Here is an 18,165-nt window from a genome sequence, read left to right as displayed (position 1 = left end):
TTTAGGAGGTTCCTGACAAGTTTGGATAACTCCTTGGCTTTCTCCTCCGGAAGAAACACCTTTTTCTGAACCGTGTCCAGAATCATTCCCAGGAACAGCAGACGTGTTGTCGGTGTCAACTGAGATTTTGGAAAATTCAGAATCCACCCGTGTTGTTGCAGCACTAATTGGGTTAGTGCTACTCCGTCCTCCAGCTGTTCTCTGGACCTTGCCCTTATCAGGAGATCGTCCAAGTAAGGGATAATTAATACGCCTCTTCTTCGAAGAAGAATCATCATTTCGGCCATTACCTTGGTAAAGACCCGAGGTGCCGTGGACAATCCAAACGGCAGCGTCTGAAACTGATAATGACAGTTTTGCACCACGAACCTGAGGTACCCTTGATGTGAAGGGCAAATTGGGACATGCAGGTAAGCATCCTTTATGTCCAGGGACACCATAAAGTCCCCTTCTTCCAGATTCGCTATCACTGCTCTGAGTGACTCCATCTTGAATTTGAATTTCTGTATGTACAGGTTCAAAGATTTCAGATTTAGAATAGGTCTTACCGAGCCGTCCGGCTTCGGTACCACAAATAGCGTGGAGTAATACCCTTTTCCTTGTTGTAGGAGGGGTACCTTGACTATCACCTGCTGAGAAAACAGCTTGTGAATGGCTTCCAATACCGTCGCCCTGTCTGAGGGAGACGTTGGCAAAGCAGACTTTAGGAACCGGCGAGGGGGAGACTTCTCGAATTCCAACCTGTAACCCTGAGATACTACCTGCAGGATCCAGGGGTCCACCTGTGAGCAAGCCCACTGTGCGCTGAAATTCTTGAGTCGACCCCCCACCGCTCCTGAGTCCGCTTGTAAAGCCCCAGCGTCATGCTGAGGGCTTTGCAGAACCCTGGGAGGGATTCTGTTCCTGGGCAGGGGCTGCTTGCTGTCCTCTCTTACCCCTTCCTCTGCCCCGGGGCAGATATGACTGTCCTTTTGCCCGCTTGTTCTTATAGGACCGAAAGGACTGCGGCTGAAAAGACGGTGTCTTTTTCTGTTGGGAGGGGGTCTGAGGTAAAAAGGTGGATTTTCCGGCAGTTGCCGTGGCCACCAGATCCGATAGACCGACGCCAAATAATTCCTCCCTTTTATACGGCAATACTTCCATATGTCGTTTAGAATCCGCATCACCTGACCACTGTCGCGTCCATAAACTTCTTCTGGCAGATATGGACATCGCATTTACTCTCGATGCCAGAGTGCAAATATCCCTCTGAGCATCTCGCATATAAAGAAAAGCATCCTTTAATTGCTCTATAGTCAATAAAATACTGTCCCTATCCAGGGTATCAATATTTTCAGTCAGGGAATCCGACCAGACCACCCCAGCACTGCACATCCAGGCTGAGGCGATGGCTGGTCGCAGTATAACACCAGTATGTGTGTATATACTTTTTAGGGTAGTTTCCAGCCTCCTATCAGCTGGATCCTTGAGGGCGGCCGTATCAGGAGACGGTAACGCCACTTGTTTTGATAAGCGTGTGAGCGCCTTATCCACCCTAGGGGGTGTTTCCCAGCGCGCCCTAACCTCTGGCGGGAAAGGGTATAATGCCAATAACTTTTTTGAACTTAGCACTTTTCTATCTGGGTTAACCCACGCTTCATCACATACATCATTCAATTCCTCTGATTCAGGAAAAACTACAGGTAGTTTTTTCACCCCCCACATAATACCCCTTTTTGTGGTACTTGCAGTATCAGAGATATGCAAAGCCTCCTTCATTGCCGTGATCATATAACGTGTGGCCCTACTTGAAAATACGTTTGTTTCTTCACCGTCGACACTAGATTCAGTGTCTGGGTCTGTGTCGACCGACTGAGGTAAAGGGCGTTTTACAGCCCCTGACGGTGTCTGAGACGCCTGGGCAGGTACCAACTGGTTTTCCGGCCGTCTCATGTCGTCAACTGATTTTTGTAATGTGCTGACATTATCACGTAATTCCATAAACAAAGCCATCCATTCCGGTGTCGACTCCCTGGGGGGTGACATCACCATTATCGGCAATTGCTCTGCCTCCACACCAACATCGTCCTCATACATGTCGACACACACGTACCGACACACAGCAGACACACAGGGAATGCTCTTATCGAAGACAGGACCCCACTAGCCCTTTGGGGAGACAGAGGGAGAGTTTGCCAGCACACACCCAAGCGCTATAATATATATGGGAACAACCTTATATAAGTGTTGTATCCTTATAGCAGCTTAAATATATAAAATATCGCCAAAAAAAGTGCCCCCCCTCTCTGTTTTACCCTGTTTCTGTAGTGCAGTGCAGGGGAGAGTCCTGGGAGCCTTCCTCACAGCGGAGCTGAGCAGGAAAATGGCGCTGTGTGCTGAGGAGAATAAGCCCCGCCCCCTATTCCGGCGGGCTTTTCTCCCGGAGTTTGAGATATCTGGCATGGGTTTAATACATCCATATAGCCTCAAGGGCTATATGTGATGTATTTTTTAGCCCTAAAAGGTATTATACATTGCTGCCCAGGGCGCCCCCAGCAGCGCCCTGCACCCTCCGTGACCTATGGTGTGAAGTGTGTGACAACAATGGCGCACAGCTGCAGTGCTGTGCGCTACCTTCATGAAGACTGAAAAGCCTTCTGCCGCCGGTTTCTGGACCTTCAATCTTCAGCATCTGCAAGGGGGGTCGGCGGCGCGGCTCCGGGACGAACCCCAGGGTGAGACCTGTGTTCCGACTCCCTCTGGAGCTAATGGTGTCCAGTAGCCTAAGAAGCCAATCCATCCTGCACGCAGGTGAGTTGAACTTCTCTCCCCTAAGTCCCTCGATGCAGTGAGCCTGTTGCCAGCAGGACTCACTGAACATAAAAAACCTAAAAACTTTTTCTAAGCAGCTCCTTAAGAGAGCCACCTAGATTGCACCCTGCTCGGACGGGCACAAAAACCTAACTGAGGCTTGGAGGAGGGTCATAGGGGGAGGAGCCAGTGCACACCACCTGATCCTAAAGCTTTATTTTTGTGCCCTGTCTCCTGCGGAGCCGCTATTCCCATGGTCCTGACGGAGTCCCCAGCATCCACTTAGGACGTCAGAGAAAGACTTTAACAATTAAACATTGAGCTTTCCAAAAAAAAGCTCCCCTGGAGCAGGAGAGGATTTTATGCTGTGAACGATAGATGTAGTGCAGGGGGATGCGGCCAGGATCCTGGCAGTCGTGTTCCCATATGTTCAGAATCCCAACAGATCCCGAAGGTAAGTACTGGCCTTGGGTTTAGGAACTAGAAGGAGGGTAAGGCTGCGTGGGGGGATTTAGGGTTAAGCTGTGGGAGGGTGAGGTTAGGGTCTGTGGGGATCCCGACTGTCGGGACTTCGTACCCAAGTTATTGCAGAAGAGCAGGTTACATTATACACTAATAAATGGTCCCACACATACCGGGTCACCTCATTCTATCACCATGCACTCTGTCCACCCTCTCTGCTGTACTGGCCCCCTACTCCATCACAGCTCCATCCATGATGCTCCATACCAAACCACCACCAACCTCCATTCCTGGTGGCAGAATTTCCTCTTCAAGATCTGTCCTGTCTCCCTCGCAGTGGGAGCCGTTGTGACATGCACTCATACTTCCATTGTGTGTGCACTGAGACGGGACAGACCTAACACAATTACTATATAGATATCTGGCCTCATATTACCAATTATCCTTTTAAGAGATTATATTGAAATTAAATTACTTGAATTAAATAGAAGTTAAATCCGGCCCTGTCCAAACAAGTTTACAATATAAGAGGTGTGAGAACACTTCACACATAAGGAAGATGATGGTGAGGGTGGGTGGGATAAGTGGGAGCAGCTAGTAAGTAGATTTGCTGTAAAAATACTTATTATTGAAACAAGCTACAAGACAACCTTATATTTCGGCACTGTGGAATAGTGTTACCATACAACCACATGATGATAATGTTGATTCCTTTGTCCGGGATGTAGTTGGTATCCCGACGGACAGGACATCGGTGGTCAGAAGACCAGCGCTGAAATCCCTACACCTGTCAGCATGCTGTGTCCTCCACATGTGAGGTATAGAGAACGGAGGACATTTTATATGGCTGTAGTGACATAAAATTCTGAATAGCAGGCTGAATGAAGCAGCTGGAGAAGTGGTAGTATCCATGGTAACGATGGGCCTATGAGGTGACTGAGGAGTCTGGTGATGGGAGGGGCTTAGGCCTTATAAGGAGAGGACTGATTAGGTTCTCCCTCCTTTTTCCTCAGTGAAAATTGAACAGTGAAGTGCTCTGCATTGGTTTTGTACTAACTGTGTATTATTTGTGATTTTGTGGTGTTTTTCTTCTCATTTCCTTTCCATCTTTACTAATCTTTAAGCTTTTCATCCTCCTTTTATTCTTGAACTTTCTCTTATTTATCTTTCCTATCTTTTAACATGCCGAGGCCCAGTCGTGCTGTGCGGCCCCCTGTTCGTTTTATCGACAGTGGGGTAAGGGATGCGGCTGGCTTAGTGTCAGGTAGTGGACAGCAGCGGTCATTACAGACAAGAAGTCAGGCTGGGAATAATGTTCGTAATGCCGCCACCAGGGGTCGGGCTCGACAGCCTGAGAGAATTTTGGCGGGCGAAGGTGCGTCACGCAGAGGCCGGGTCAGTAGAGCGTTGGTGACACGAGCTGCTGTTGTGAGTGACAATTCTAGAAACTTCTCAAAGGAACCGGTTTCCGTGAATAACATGTCGCGAAGTGTGGGGGCTATGGCGGAGTCGCCGAGCGGGGTGTTAAGGAGAATTTTAACATCCCGAGGTGTTACCTCAGGAGTTCATGTGCCGGAGGTACGCCGCGGTCGCCCCGTGGGCCCGCGGGGGTCCGTGGCTGCCAGAGGTGGTCGAAGAAGTTCGATTCTTACTAGAGGTGAGCACATTGGGAGATGTACAAGATTACAAGAGTCGGTGCAAGGAGAGGGGGCACCCAACAGTGGTATTACAATGGGTTCGGTTAGTAATATAAACAACAGCGCTGACACGATTGTAGCGGGACAGGGCGCGAGCACATTGGGTATTAGTAATGCTGGAAGACAGCTTGTAAGGCCCGCCACGTGTAATATTAGGAGTAAAAGAGGAACTGGGGAGCTACGTGGTATGAGGGGCACAGTACCGGGGAGAGCTGATGCTGATGCGGTATGCTTTGGAGGTAATGGAGCGGGATTCAATTCGTCTGAGGTAGCGTCTATATGCACCTCGGTCATATCAGCGCTGGTCCCGGTGCTGAATGCCAATAACGCTGAAAGGAATTTTTTGTGGGGGCAGAATTCTGCTGATTTGCAGAGGGATGGCGTTGATGAATCAGGGGCGGCTGTTTTACAGGCCAGATCGGGTGGAGGTAATAGGGGCAATAGGAATGTTAATGAATTTTTGGTAGATGTTTCTCCTTGCTTTTCTACAGAGGAGTCCCTTGCAGCCCCTGAGGTGCAGGACGATTCTGGGGAATCAGCTGCGGTGGTAGAGACTGCCCTGGACGAGGGTGGTCGTTATGGTGAGTCGATGGTGCACCCGGCAGCGCGCCAGAATGATTCAGCGGTGGGGTCAGGTAACAGGGGCGCAGTCACAGATAAAGTATGTGGTAAAAAAGCGTCAAAAAAGCGTAAGCATAGGCGCAGAGGGCACAGGGACTCATCTACTTCTTCCTCTGAGTCCCCGGGTTCATGTGATAGCAGATGCAGGGGTTGCAATGGAAAAAATAAAAGGAAGCGTAGACATAGTAGCTCCAGCATGTCCTCGGAGGAGGGTCCTGAGGATTCTTTGCAATGCGCTAATACTGCAGTATTGAGAGGAGTTCGACCTAGAATTAGGGAGCGTATTAGACAAGGAAAATTCGTTAATATATTTGCTTTAACCAGCAAAGGGAGAAAAGCATTAGAAGAGGCGAAAAAGAAATCAGGTATAGGTGAGGAGGCTTATAAGTCTTACTCTAACTGGCAGAAGGGCATGCTTATCTTTGCAGCCTGTTATTTGGAATCCAGGCCTCAGGAGCACATGAACATAATTAAATATATGTATTTGCTACACGAATTGGCCAGATCCGGGCGCGGGACAGCTTGGAGGTCCTATGATGAGGAGTTTCGGAGAAAACAAAATGGGAAGGAGATTGTGGATTTTGGTAAAAAAGATGTGGAGATCTTTGTAGATGTTACCCAGCCTCTTAAGAGTGGTTTAGAGGGTCTGGTGGACAAACAAGGTAATTCCAGCAATAAATGGTTGTTGGGTAAGAATAGGGCAGGCAAGTGCTATGCCTTCAATAATAGTCAATGTACCCTAGGGTTCAAGTGTCGTTTTCGTCATGCTTGTATCCGCTGTGAAGGAACACATCCCATAAAAAACTGCCAGCAAACAGTTAGTGGAAGAGGTAGTGGGCAAAAGCAGGATCAACGAATCCCAGCTGCGGCAGTGTCCAAGTAGGGCACTTGCTCCAGTTAAGTTAACAGGTTTACAATTTACGTGTGGCTTGCAGTTAACAGTTTAAAAAAAAAAAAAAAAAAAAATTATAAAGAAGTTGCATTGGGTAGGATGGTAGGTCTTTTTAGCTGCCCTCCATTGCCTTATTTAATTTTTTCACAGTTGGGGTTGTTCTTAAAAAGATTCCAGGTAAATTCCGGCTAATTTAGCATTCATCATTTCCAGTAGCATGTTTTAGGTAGGTTGTTCTCTGCCCCATGGCAAAAAATTTTGGGTGGAAAGGGGTCTCATTAGTAACTTGCGCTAAGCAGGTTCCGGGCATTGGAAACGGAGTGGCAGATGCGCTATCGCGTTCTAGTGTCACAGGTTTAGGGTGCTAGCTCCGGATGCGAAGGTATCTGGTCACCCTTGCCCGTCTTATGCCTGGCAGGTTATACGCCCGGATTGGAGGGCTTAGCTTTTCGAGCCCTGGCTCCCTCCACTCTTCGAGGGTACAAAAATGCCATGGGAGAGTGGGAAAGATATGTGCGCCTGCATCAAGATCAAGGTAAGACCGATTACGCAATGTTATTGGATTATGTGTGGGAATGTTTTAGAGCAGGCAGACCAAGAGGGTTCGTAACACGTTTACTGTCTGCTCTTTCTTATTTCTTGAGACTTTATGGCCGGCATGATTTTACTAAATCTTTCTTTCTAGCAAAGATTCTTAAAGGTTGGGCTCGAGTTATGCCCCCTGTACAAGATGCACGTAGACCAATAACTATTTCAATATTGCGGCGCATGGCGGTCGTGTTGCAGGATGTCTGTGCATCTGATTACGAAACACTTTTATTTACATTGTGTTTCGCCATGGCCTTTTTTGGGGCCTTTAGAGTCAGTGAACTGGTGGCTGCTTCGAAATCAGCAAGGTCACCTATGCTTCGTGAACACGTGTCATTGGAAGAGGGAGGCTTATGGTGCAAAGTACAACGTTCCAAAACGGACCAATTGGGCAAAGGTTGTTGGGTTGTTTTGAATTGTGTTGATGACATAGAGATTTGTCCTGTGTCTTTGGCGAGGATTTATTTGAAGACAAGGTCTGATGTGCCAGGTCCAGGGTTGCAGCATTTGGATGGTATGCCGGTGACTCAATTTCAATTTAGATGGGTGATGGAACGTTGTATTTGCACGATGGGTTTGCCGGTATCGAGATATGGTACCCATTCGTTTCGAATAGGTGCGGCGACAACAGCAGCTGCGGAAGGCTGTTCGAGCGGGCAAATTAGAGCCTTGGGAAGGTGGAAGTCTGATGTATTTCGGAAATATATCAGGTTTTGACCTGTTTTAAAAAAAAAAAAAAAATCAGACTTGAGGTTTCAGCCACTCGCCATATTTGGGGGTCTTGAGGAATTTTTTATCCTGTCAGGTGCCTTAAGCCTGGGGGTTCAAACCCGCCTGGCAGGTGTGTTTTTCGCCTCTCGTCAAGTCTGATCCCCCCCCCCCCCCTTATCTAACTCCTTTTGTAAAAGGAGAACAATTCTCTTCAAAAATTATCACATTAGAGGCCAAATTAAAATATGTAATAAATAAATGTTAAACCATTTTAGCAAGATTTTAAAAGGATGTTTTTGGGGTAATGTTGTTGCAAGATTTTTGTTTTAGGGGTTTTTTGTTCAATAAGTTTTGTGAATGCTTTTGTATTTTCAGATTTGCGCTTGGATGAGTGTCCGATTTGGATCATGGGGCACTCATACATTTATTATGGTGAAAGGTCTGGTGTTGAGTGCCTTCAGTCCCCGGAAGCTAATCTGGTCAGATGGATTGGAGTGAGGGGACTTCGGTGGGAGCAAGTCATCCCGCTTTTTTGGCAGCAAGTGGAGAGGTCGGGATACCCCCTGAGGGTGGTGTTCCATGTTGCTGGAAATGATCTGACCAGGAGGTCTGGTTTAGATCTTCGGAAAACCATAGTTAGGGATGTAGTTAGTCTACAGAACAGGTTGTGTTTTTTGAGTGTAGGTTGGTCGGAGATAATCCCTCGTTTAGTGTGGAGGGGTGCAGACAGACCCGCTGCCATTGAGTTGATCCGGCGCCGGATCAATTCTGTGGTTGGCAGAGCTGTTAGCGAAAATTGGGGGTTTGTGGTCCCACATCCCTCAATTTCAGTTTCTGCTCCTCATCTTTATATGGCCGATGGTGTCCATCTAAATTTGAGGGGTATTGAAATTTTTATGGGTGATTTGTGGTTAGCAATTTTTTCTCAGGAGTTTTATTGATAGGTTGAAGGGTTTTAGGAGTAGTTAGGGTTAGTTTGTAAGGTAGAGGTATGGTGGCGGGGTTTCGTTGAAACTGTGGCGGGTTGGGACGGCCTTAAATTGTGGCTGTAATTTAAAGAGTTTTATAGGTGCTCAGGAGATGTGAAGGTGGTGGAGTTTGATACATTACGGGGCCGGAGTTCCATCGGACCAGGTGGGCTTCGGTCTCCGGTGGAGTTTGTACACACCTGAGAACCTTTGGGTGGAAGTTGGGGAATACCTTGAGTGGAGAGTTGGCCACGGTATTCCCGATAAGGAGAAAGAACACAAGGGGTGGCAAATGGCCCATGGTGGCCCCTTGTGATGAGTGGGGGGCTGGGCTGAAATTGGGCCCCTTAAGAGCCTCCCCTTGGGATGTATGGGGGCTGGGCTGAAATTGGGCCCTTAATAACCCCCATTTGTTATGCGATGGAGGCCGGGCTGAAGTTGGGCCCTTGCCTCCTCTTGTGTTGTTATCAGCCACAGTTAAAAGGGTAGAATAAATAGGGACATTTAAATAGGCCGTCCCTCCTTGCCACCATACCATTTGGTTAATAAAAGCTGACAATTTTATTGGCAAACATATCCTGGTGTCAGTGTCAGTTATTTCTTTATGGATGTTGGTGTATGCGCATGAATGAAGAACAGTCTATGATAGACATTTTAAGAGAACGGAGGACATTTTATATGGCTGTAGTGACATAAAATTCTGAATAGCAGGCTGAATGAAGCAGCTGGAGAAGTGGTAGTATCCATGGTAACGATGGGCCTATGAGGTGACTGAGGAGTCTGGTGATGGGAGGGGCTTAGGCCTTATAAGGAGAGGACTGATTAGGTTCTCCCTCCTTTTTCCTCAGTGAAAATTGACCCACCCACCCGCCCTTGAGGAGTTTATTATTGGTGTCGGCTTGGCGGGTTGGGACGGCCTTAAATTGTGGCTGTAATTTAAAGAGTTTTATAGGTGCTCAGGAGATGTGAAGGTGGTGGAGTTTGATACATTACGGGGCCGGAGTTCCATCGGACCAGGTGGGCTTCGGTCTCCGGTGGAGTTTGTACACACCTGAGCACCTTTGGGTGGAAGTTGGGGAATACCTTGAGTGGAGAGTTGGCCACGGTATTCCCGATAAGGAGAAAGAACACAAGGGGTGGCAAATGGCCCATGGTGGCCCCTTGTGATGAGTGGGGGGCTGGGCTGAAATTGGGCCCCTTAAGAGCCTCCCCTTGGGATGTATGGGGGCTGGGCTGAAATTGGGCCCTTAATAACCCCCATTTGTTATGCGATGGAGGCCGGGCTGAAGTTGGGCCCTTGCCTCCTCTTGTGTTGTTATCAGCCACAGTTAAAAGGGTAGAATAAATAGGGACATTTAAATAGGCCGTCCCTCCTTGCCACCATACCATTTGGTTAATAAAAGCTGACAATTTTATTGGCAAACATATCCTGGTGTCAGTGTCAGTTATTTCTTTATGGATGTTGGTGTATGCGCATGAATGAAGAACAGTCTATGATAGACATTTTAATAGGAATATGCAGAATCAAAGAGCCCAAACAGTGACAGCAAACTCGGTAAGTGTTTAGAACGTCTACTATTGGGGCATAGACTACTGCCAGATCAGTAGCTGTCTTGTAGTATACTAGCATCACATGGTGTAGTCACATTTGGCTTGTGTGTTATCTGAATCTGCAAGTTACTAGAGTGATTCAGGGTGTTTTTCTTTATTGCAAAAGGGTGTGTCAGTCTGCCATGTTCTCTCAATACCTGGGGAAGAGGCAAGAAGCCAGAGCTTCCGTGCTCCTTCTACTGTAAGGCAGACAAATATGTGGCTGGTTTGCACCATATTGCTGAACTTTTGTGTCATTTACTGACTGCTGCTAGGCAAAGGGCTGATGTACAGTGCATCCAGAAAGTATTCACAGCGCTTCACTTTTTCCACATTTTGTTATGTTACAGCCTTATTCCAAAATGGAATAAATTCATTTTTTTCCCCACAAAATGCTACACACAGAGGGGGTAATTCTGAGTTGATCGCAGCAGGATTTTTGTTAGCAGTTGGGCAAAACCATGTGCACTGCAGGGGAGGCAGATATAACATGTGCAGAGAGAGTTAGATTTGGGTGTGGTGTGTTCAATCTGCAATCTAAATTGCAGTGTAAAAATAAAGCAGCCAGTATTTACCCTGCACAGAAACAAAATAACCCACCCAAATCTAACTCTCTCTGCACATGTTATATCTGCCTCCCCTGCAGTGCACATGGTTTTGCCCAACTGCTAACAAAAATCCTGCTGCGATCAACTCAGAATTACCCCCAATACCCCATAATGACAACATGAGAAAAGTTTTTTTGTGATTTTTGCTAATTTCTTAAAAATAAAAAACTAAGAAATCACATGTACATAAGTATTCGCAGCCTTTGCCTTGAAGCTCGAAATTGAGCTCAGGTGCAACCTGTTTCCACTGATCATCCTTGAGATGTTCCTACAGCTTAATTGGAGTCCACCTGTGGTAAATTCAGTTGATTGGACATGATTTGGAAAGGCACACACCTGTCTATATAAGGTCCCACACTTGACAGTGCATGTCTGAGCACAAACCAAGCATGAAGTCAAAGGAACTGTCTACAGACCTCCGAGACAGGATCGTCTTGAGGCACAAACCTGGGGAAGGGTACAGAAAAATATCTGCTGCTTTGAAGGTCCCTATGAGCACAGTGGCCTCCATCATCTGTAAATGGAAGAAGTTCGGAACCACCAGGACTCTTCCTAGAGCTGGCCGGCCCTCTAAACTGAGCGATCGGGGGAGAAGGGCCCTTGTCAGGGAGGTGACAAAGAACCTGATGGTCACTCTGTCAGAGCTACAGCATTCCTCTGTGGAGAGAGGAGAACCTTCGAGAAGGACAACCATCTCTGCAGCAATCCACCAATCATGCCTGTATGGTAGAGTGGCCAGACAGAAGCCACTCTTTAGTAAAAAGCACATGGCAGCCCACCTGGGGTTTGCCAAAATGCACCAGAAAGGCTCTCAGACCATGAGAAACAAAATTCTCTGGTCTGATGAGACAAAGATTGAACTCTTTGGTGTGAATGCCAGGTGTCATGTTTGGAGAAACCAGGCACCGCTCATCATCAGGCCAATACCATCCCTACATTGAAGCATGGTGGTGGCAGCATCATGCTGTGGGGATGTTTTTCAGCGGCAGGAACTGGGAGACTAGTCAGGATAGAGGGAAAGTTGAATGCAGCAATGTACAGAGACATCCTGGATGAAAACCTGCTCCAGTGCGCTCTTGACCTCAGACTGGGGCGACGGTTCATCTTTCAGCAGGACAACGACCCTAAGCACACAGCCAAGATATCAAAGGAGTGGCTGCAGGAAAACTCTGCAAATGTCCTTGAGTGGCCCAGCCATAGCCCAGACTTGAATCCGATTGAACATCTCTGGAGAGATCTGAAAATGGCTGTGCACCGATGCTTCCCATCCAACCTGATGGAGCTTGAGAGGTGCTGCAAAGAGGAATGGGCGAAACTGCCCAAAGATAGGTGTGCCAAGCTTGTGGCATCATTTTCAAAAAGACTTGAGTCTGTAATTGCTGCCAAAGGTGCATCAACAAAGTATTAAGCAAAGGCTGTGAATAATTAGGTTCATGTGATTTCTTAGTTTTTTATTTTTACGAAATTTGCAAAAATCTTAGAAAAACTTTTTTCACGTTTTCATTATGGGGAATTGTATGTAGAATTTTGAGGGAAAAATGAATTTATTCTAATTTGGAATAAGGCTGTAACATAACAAAATGTGGAAAATGTGAAGCGCTGTGAATACTTTCTGGATGCACTGTATATCCACAGAGACAGCATTTGCCACCTGTTCCTGTGAAAGTACTTCCTATATAGCACCTGTTCACTCCTGGTGTTATTACAATGCACACATCAATATCAAGCATGAGTCCAATTTATGGTCCAACTGTTTGCCCTAGCCTCTTTGCAGTTTTTTATTACACAAGTGCAAAGTCCAAGCTTCATCACCCCAACATAGTTTGTTATACAGCCTCAATTACACTATAACTACAACTAATAATATGTTATTAGAACAGTAAGTAATACAGCCCATGCCGCTTGGACAGCACACATACATACCCACAGTATAAACACTGATTTTACATCCGCAGTGCAGTATTGTTCCCATCACCCAGTATACTGTACAGTCACATTGATCAATTATACCAGTGGTTCCCAAACTTTCTTAAATCACAGCACCTTATGGTATCAGCATTTTTTTCACGACACCCCTAGGCCCAAAGTTTCTTATTGAGAAATTCAGCAATGATTAAATGTAGTAAATTGTGCTCACTTGTCATTCTTAGGGGGGTATGCAATTAGCTCAGTTTTTTCGCCTAGCCGAAAGAAAATGAACTAATTCGACTCACCGTATTCATTTGCGGGTAATTTCGCCCATTTTTAATACATTTTCACCCATGCCGTTTCACCTTTGTTTTGTAGGCGAATTGACATTGGCAAAAATGGCCCCAAAAACTGTCGAAAACTGCTTGCAGATTCGCCAAAATACGTGGATTGGGAGTTAATTCGCCAATCCATGTGTTTTTCGCCAGTGCCGGCATTTTTCACCTAAGCGAAAATCGGGCCCTGCTATTGCATAGGGCGAATCTCCATTTGCCCTAAAAATAACGAAAAAGCTCAGTTTTTTCGCTAATTGCATATCCCCATTTGGGTCAGTTATATGAGGTTGGACAGTAACCACACTGGTTTTGCCTGTCATATTGACCATAAATAATTTGGTTTGGCCCTTGACCATTACAACTCTTGTCACCCCTGCAAGTGCCCCACGACACCCCAGGGTTTTACAGCACCCTGTTTGGGAATGGCTGCATTATACAGTAAAGAGAATATATGAAGATAGGCAGGAGCTACCTAGATGTCGTACATTACTAGAGCTTTGGCTAGTCCTTATTCAGTGAACTCCATTTGGCAGATGAGATTCTCAAAAGAGACAGCCTGGTGAACTAATAAACCAGGTGGGATTCTTTCTGCAAAGAAAGCTGTGGATTTGTGGAGATCTTGGAATCACTCTGGATCAAATATATTTGCAGCAACCCCTATTGCTGCTCCCCTTAATCCCACAACACTCATCCAGCCCTAAAATAATTCACAAGTAATGTAACCAGTAGCGTCTCCAGAGGTGGAGCTGTAGCGCAGTACAAAATTCAAATCCTGAGCGGATTACTGATGCCGGAATCCCGACACCCATTGGAATCCCGACGCTGGAACTCTGAAAGGGCCAGGACACCGACGCCAGAATCCCGACAGCCTACGTCCCATAATAACAGCCGGTAAATTACCCACCCCTGTCAGAATTTCATACATCGGGAAACCCGGCGTCGGTATTATAAACTCCGGGTTACCGTGTGCCGGCATTACATACTGATTTTCTATTTTTAAGTGGAGACCTGGGGCTGTAACCCCACCTGACACACTGTTAATCTGGCCCTAAACAAAAAAAAAACAATCAAGAAGTGCGCTAACCTGCTGGTGGAGTTTAATCTATTTAATTATTTATTAGTGTATGCTGCTGTTTCCCCCTGTTGAGGTAATTGCCAACCTCAATTAAATACAACTGAAACAAAAAGAAATATTGCGGATGCGCTGCAACACTAACAAAGAATTGATTGTATTTAAAATTATATAAATTTATATACAACACTCTAGACGGTCATGTGATTTAAATTAAAAAAGCATGTTAATTTTCTCATAAAAAAACATAATACATATGTCAATACACTATTAGGACCTATAATACTTGTTCCTGAGACTTGGGAACACGCACTCTTTATGCTCTAATTGCACCATATTGTCGAAGTCAAAAATATTACATAGAGAGAACATACAGACTACACACATTATAAGTCGCTATGCTTGCAAATACGCGCAGCGAGCACAGCAATATATTGTAACACACGCCACAGAGATCGATTCGACACTTATTTCATACAGCACATAATTATAATAATATCAAGCGCCAGACATCATAATGATTTAAAATTATATAATGGAGTAATGTCACGTATGTGTATTATTGGAACGAAGCAAGATAGACCTGTCATATTTGGTATTAAAGCAACCAGATTAATGTGTAGATTCATTTGATACTTGTTATTAAGTTGTAGGACATTGCAACAAGTAGTTATGATTAAATGTATGAAAGCTAAAATCACTCTTATTAGGACAATAGACATTTCCAAACAGGTGGTGGACAGGAAACTCAGGCCAGCCCCTTTTGATGTCTTCAAGGCTGAACCTGTTTAGCATACGAACAGACCAGTGACTCATCATGAATGAGAAAGTTCCCTCCCTTAGACTAGATGTGTGCACTCCCCCAAACTAGATAACACATTACAGAGACACACAGTAGTTAGTTGCTGTTTTGTCCCAGACGATGATGGAGGTGCTGCCAGACCAGTTCCTGTATTTATTTACAGAGAGAGAGAGAGTGATATGGAGAGAAGACTTTTATATGAGAAAGATATGGTGATGTATTTGCTGGCCTGTAACTGTATATTAACTGCTTACTGTATGAATTGTAACCATGTAACTATATGTATACTGTACATTGTGATATATTGAATACAGTACGGATGGTGTAATGGTTAGCATTACTGCCTCACAGCACTGAGGTCATGGGTTAAATTCCCACCATGGCCCTAACTGTGTGGAGTTTGTATATTCTCCCCGTACTTGCGTGGGTTTCCTCCGGGTACTCCGGTTTCCTCCCACAATCCAAAAATATACTGGTAGGTTAATTGGCTCTCAACAAAATTAACCCTAGTGTGAATGTGTGTGTGTGTGATAGGGAATATAGATTGTAAGCTCCACTGGGGCAGGGACTGATGTGAATGGCCAAATATTCTCTGTAAAGTGCTGCGGAATATGTGTGCGCTATATAAATAACTGGTAATATCCTTTTAATAACAAATATATACATCAATGAGCTTTGGAACTCAGATAATGTGTGGGTGTATTGTTTTCTCTTATGGGATGCAGTGTTTTGCGATGTATAGCGCACATTCATGGCACGTGGTAATATGATGTGCAGGCGTCTACAATATATATTAGAGCGGGCATTTTAAATATTTGTTAGAAAGCAATTTGGTATTTACAATATAATATCAGATCCAATGCAATGAATCACAGTCCTTGCTGCAGAGGCTCTTTAGATCTACAAAAAGTCACGTGATTCACAGCTGTGCACGGCTTGTGATCAAACTTTTACATGCATGTAACATTGTATCTCACCCACTGTGGCTTTCCAAACAAATGTCCTTTCTCCACTTGTTCCCCCTGGTTCCAAAACATAGACAGCTTAACCCCTTCAGTCCTTCGCTGTTGGATTTGCTATCAATTAGCGGTGTTGTTTTACCGGGACTGTTGGTTTGCTGTAGGTTCCAATGTAACTGGGGTCCGTGGTTTGCTCACAGTCACCTTGATTTAAGGGGTTAAGCTGTCTATGTTTTGGAACCAGGGGGAACAAGTGGAGAAAGGACATTTGTTTGGAAAGCCACAGTGGGTGAGATACAATGTTACATGCATGTAAAAGTTTTTTTTTAAATCTGGCCCTGACTGAGCCTTTGGTTTTGTCAGATGTCACTGCGCGCTGCTAGTATAGGAAAATCTTGTTTATTCCTGTATGCTTCCCATAGGTGTTGGCAAAAACAACCAAGGTTTTACAAACTCTAATATCAAGAAATAAGCGCAGCCGGTGAAAAATCGCAACTAACGGGATCTGCCCCTCCATGTCTGAACAGTATTATTATTATTATTATTATCCTTTATTTATATGGCGCCACAAGGATCCGCAGCACCCAATTACAGAGTACATAAACAAATAATCAAACAGGAAAACAGCAACTTACAGTTGACGACAATATAGGACAAGTACAGGGTAAATAAACATAGCTACATCAGCAGATGACACTGGAATAAGTATCAGGTGGCAGAAGACTGCTGGATTTGGTGCATGTGGATGTAGTAGTGCACCAACAGCTGGAGACACTCTGCCCTGAAACTAAGGATTTTTTTAGCTATATGGATTTATTAAGTAAAATTTACTTGAAATTTTTCAGCTGGTATTTTCAAATAAGTATCCGATGAAACTGCTACCCCCCCCAAAATGACATCAGTGAATTTAAATTTACCAGATATAAAATTATCATTTGTTGTGGGCTATTTAAATATTTGTTCTTTAGTGATAATTAAATGGTGCCTATTGTTGCTATTCAATTGTCCTGAGTGTCCTTTAATTATCACGCTTGATGCGCCAAGTTAGACGTGTAAAGCGGCAAAACCCATCCAAACTAATAGGCATGATGAGGAAAAGTCCTGTTTGGCTGCCAGAACAGACGACTTTTCACACATTTCAATTTGCAGCCTCCGGGGCTGTGAGCTGAAATGTGACTGCTGCCGCAATGGGCGTCTGATCAAAGCAACATTTGAACAGCTCAGTTAGACACCCATTAGTATTCCACACCTCACAAACATCTGAATAGCCCCCATTGGGGTCAATCCAATTGCGGGTGAAGGGTGCAAGTTCATACCCTACAACTGTACCTTTTTGGCAGTTACAGTACCTTTTTTTATGGTCTATACCTGCCAAAATGGGCTTTGTACTGATTTTTGACACTCCAAATTTCCATTGAAAGTATAGGAAAGGGTATTGACCACGCCCCTTTACTTGTGGCCATGCCCCTTTCCTGATCTGTACCGGATTTATGTGTAAAATGTTGGAGGGTATGCAAGTTGCTGCTGCAACGGCGTGGAAGTGCCGGCAATGACACCGCATCTCGTACCCCTTTGTGGCTCACACTCACCACAAGTTTGCACAATTTTATACTCCGCACTAATACATACACACACACACACACACACACACACACACCATACTTGCCTATGCTCCGGCAATCTCCCTGATTGCACCTTAACCCCATTATGCAGCTGTTACATTCTTGGGAGGGGGGGGAAATAAATCACAGATATATACATTCAAATGGGAACATCAGCGCCATTTCCCTGCATTGGTTATATAAGGCACAATGATCCCTATGGCTACATACATTTTTATAAAGTTTCTCGTGGCCATTACAGTATATGGAACCTCTTGTAAAGCACAATACACAAACAAATCCTGCAAAATATAAGTGTCTTTTCTTCAACAAGTAGATCTTACTAACTTTGGGGCTCATTTACATTTGGATGTAAGTAATTTTTATGACACGCCTCTCAGATGTAGCAGTACACGTCCGCACTGACAGGTGTTACTTTCACATCTCCCTGAAATGCTTTTTCAAAAGTAGGCAAGTATGACACACACATACCCTCCAACATTTTACACATAAAAATCGGTACAAATCAGAAAAGGGGCGTGGCCACGGGTAAAGGGCCTT

The 18,165-nt window shown here is 45.1% G+C and overlaps 1 protein-coding gene and 1 long non-coding RNA gene across 2 annotated transcripts in view; one reads left to right on the top strand and one right to left on the bottom strand.

Moving 5' to 3' along the window:
* LOC135066290 (uncharacterized) overlaps positions 1-18,165 on the top strand; it is a 78,554-nt gene that overhangs the window by 40,510 nt on the left and 19,879 nt on the right. The gene's annotated exons all lie outside the window — the stretch shown is intronic.
* P2RX7 (purinergic receptor P2X 7) overlaps positions 1-18,165 on the bottom strand; it is a 195,318-nt gene that overhangs the window by 176,641 nt on the left and 512 nt on the right. The window lies entirely within an intron of this gene.

The sequence above is a fragment of the Pseudophryne corroboree genome, chromosome 1, assembly GCF_028390025.1.
Source record: "Pseudophryne corroboree isolate aPseCor3 chromosome 1, aPseCor3.hap2, whole genome shotgun sequence".
Taxonomy (NCBI): Eukaryota; Metazoa; Chordata; class Amphibia; order Anura; family Myobatrachidae; genus Pseudophryne; species Pseudophryne corroboree.
Note: the sequence above shows the minus strand (reverse complement) of the source record. Positions and strands in the feature narration are given on the sequence as shown.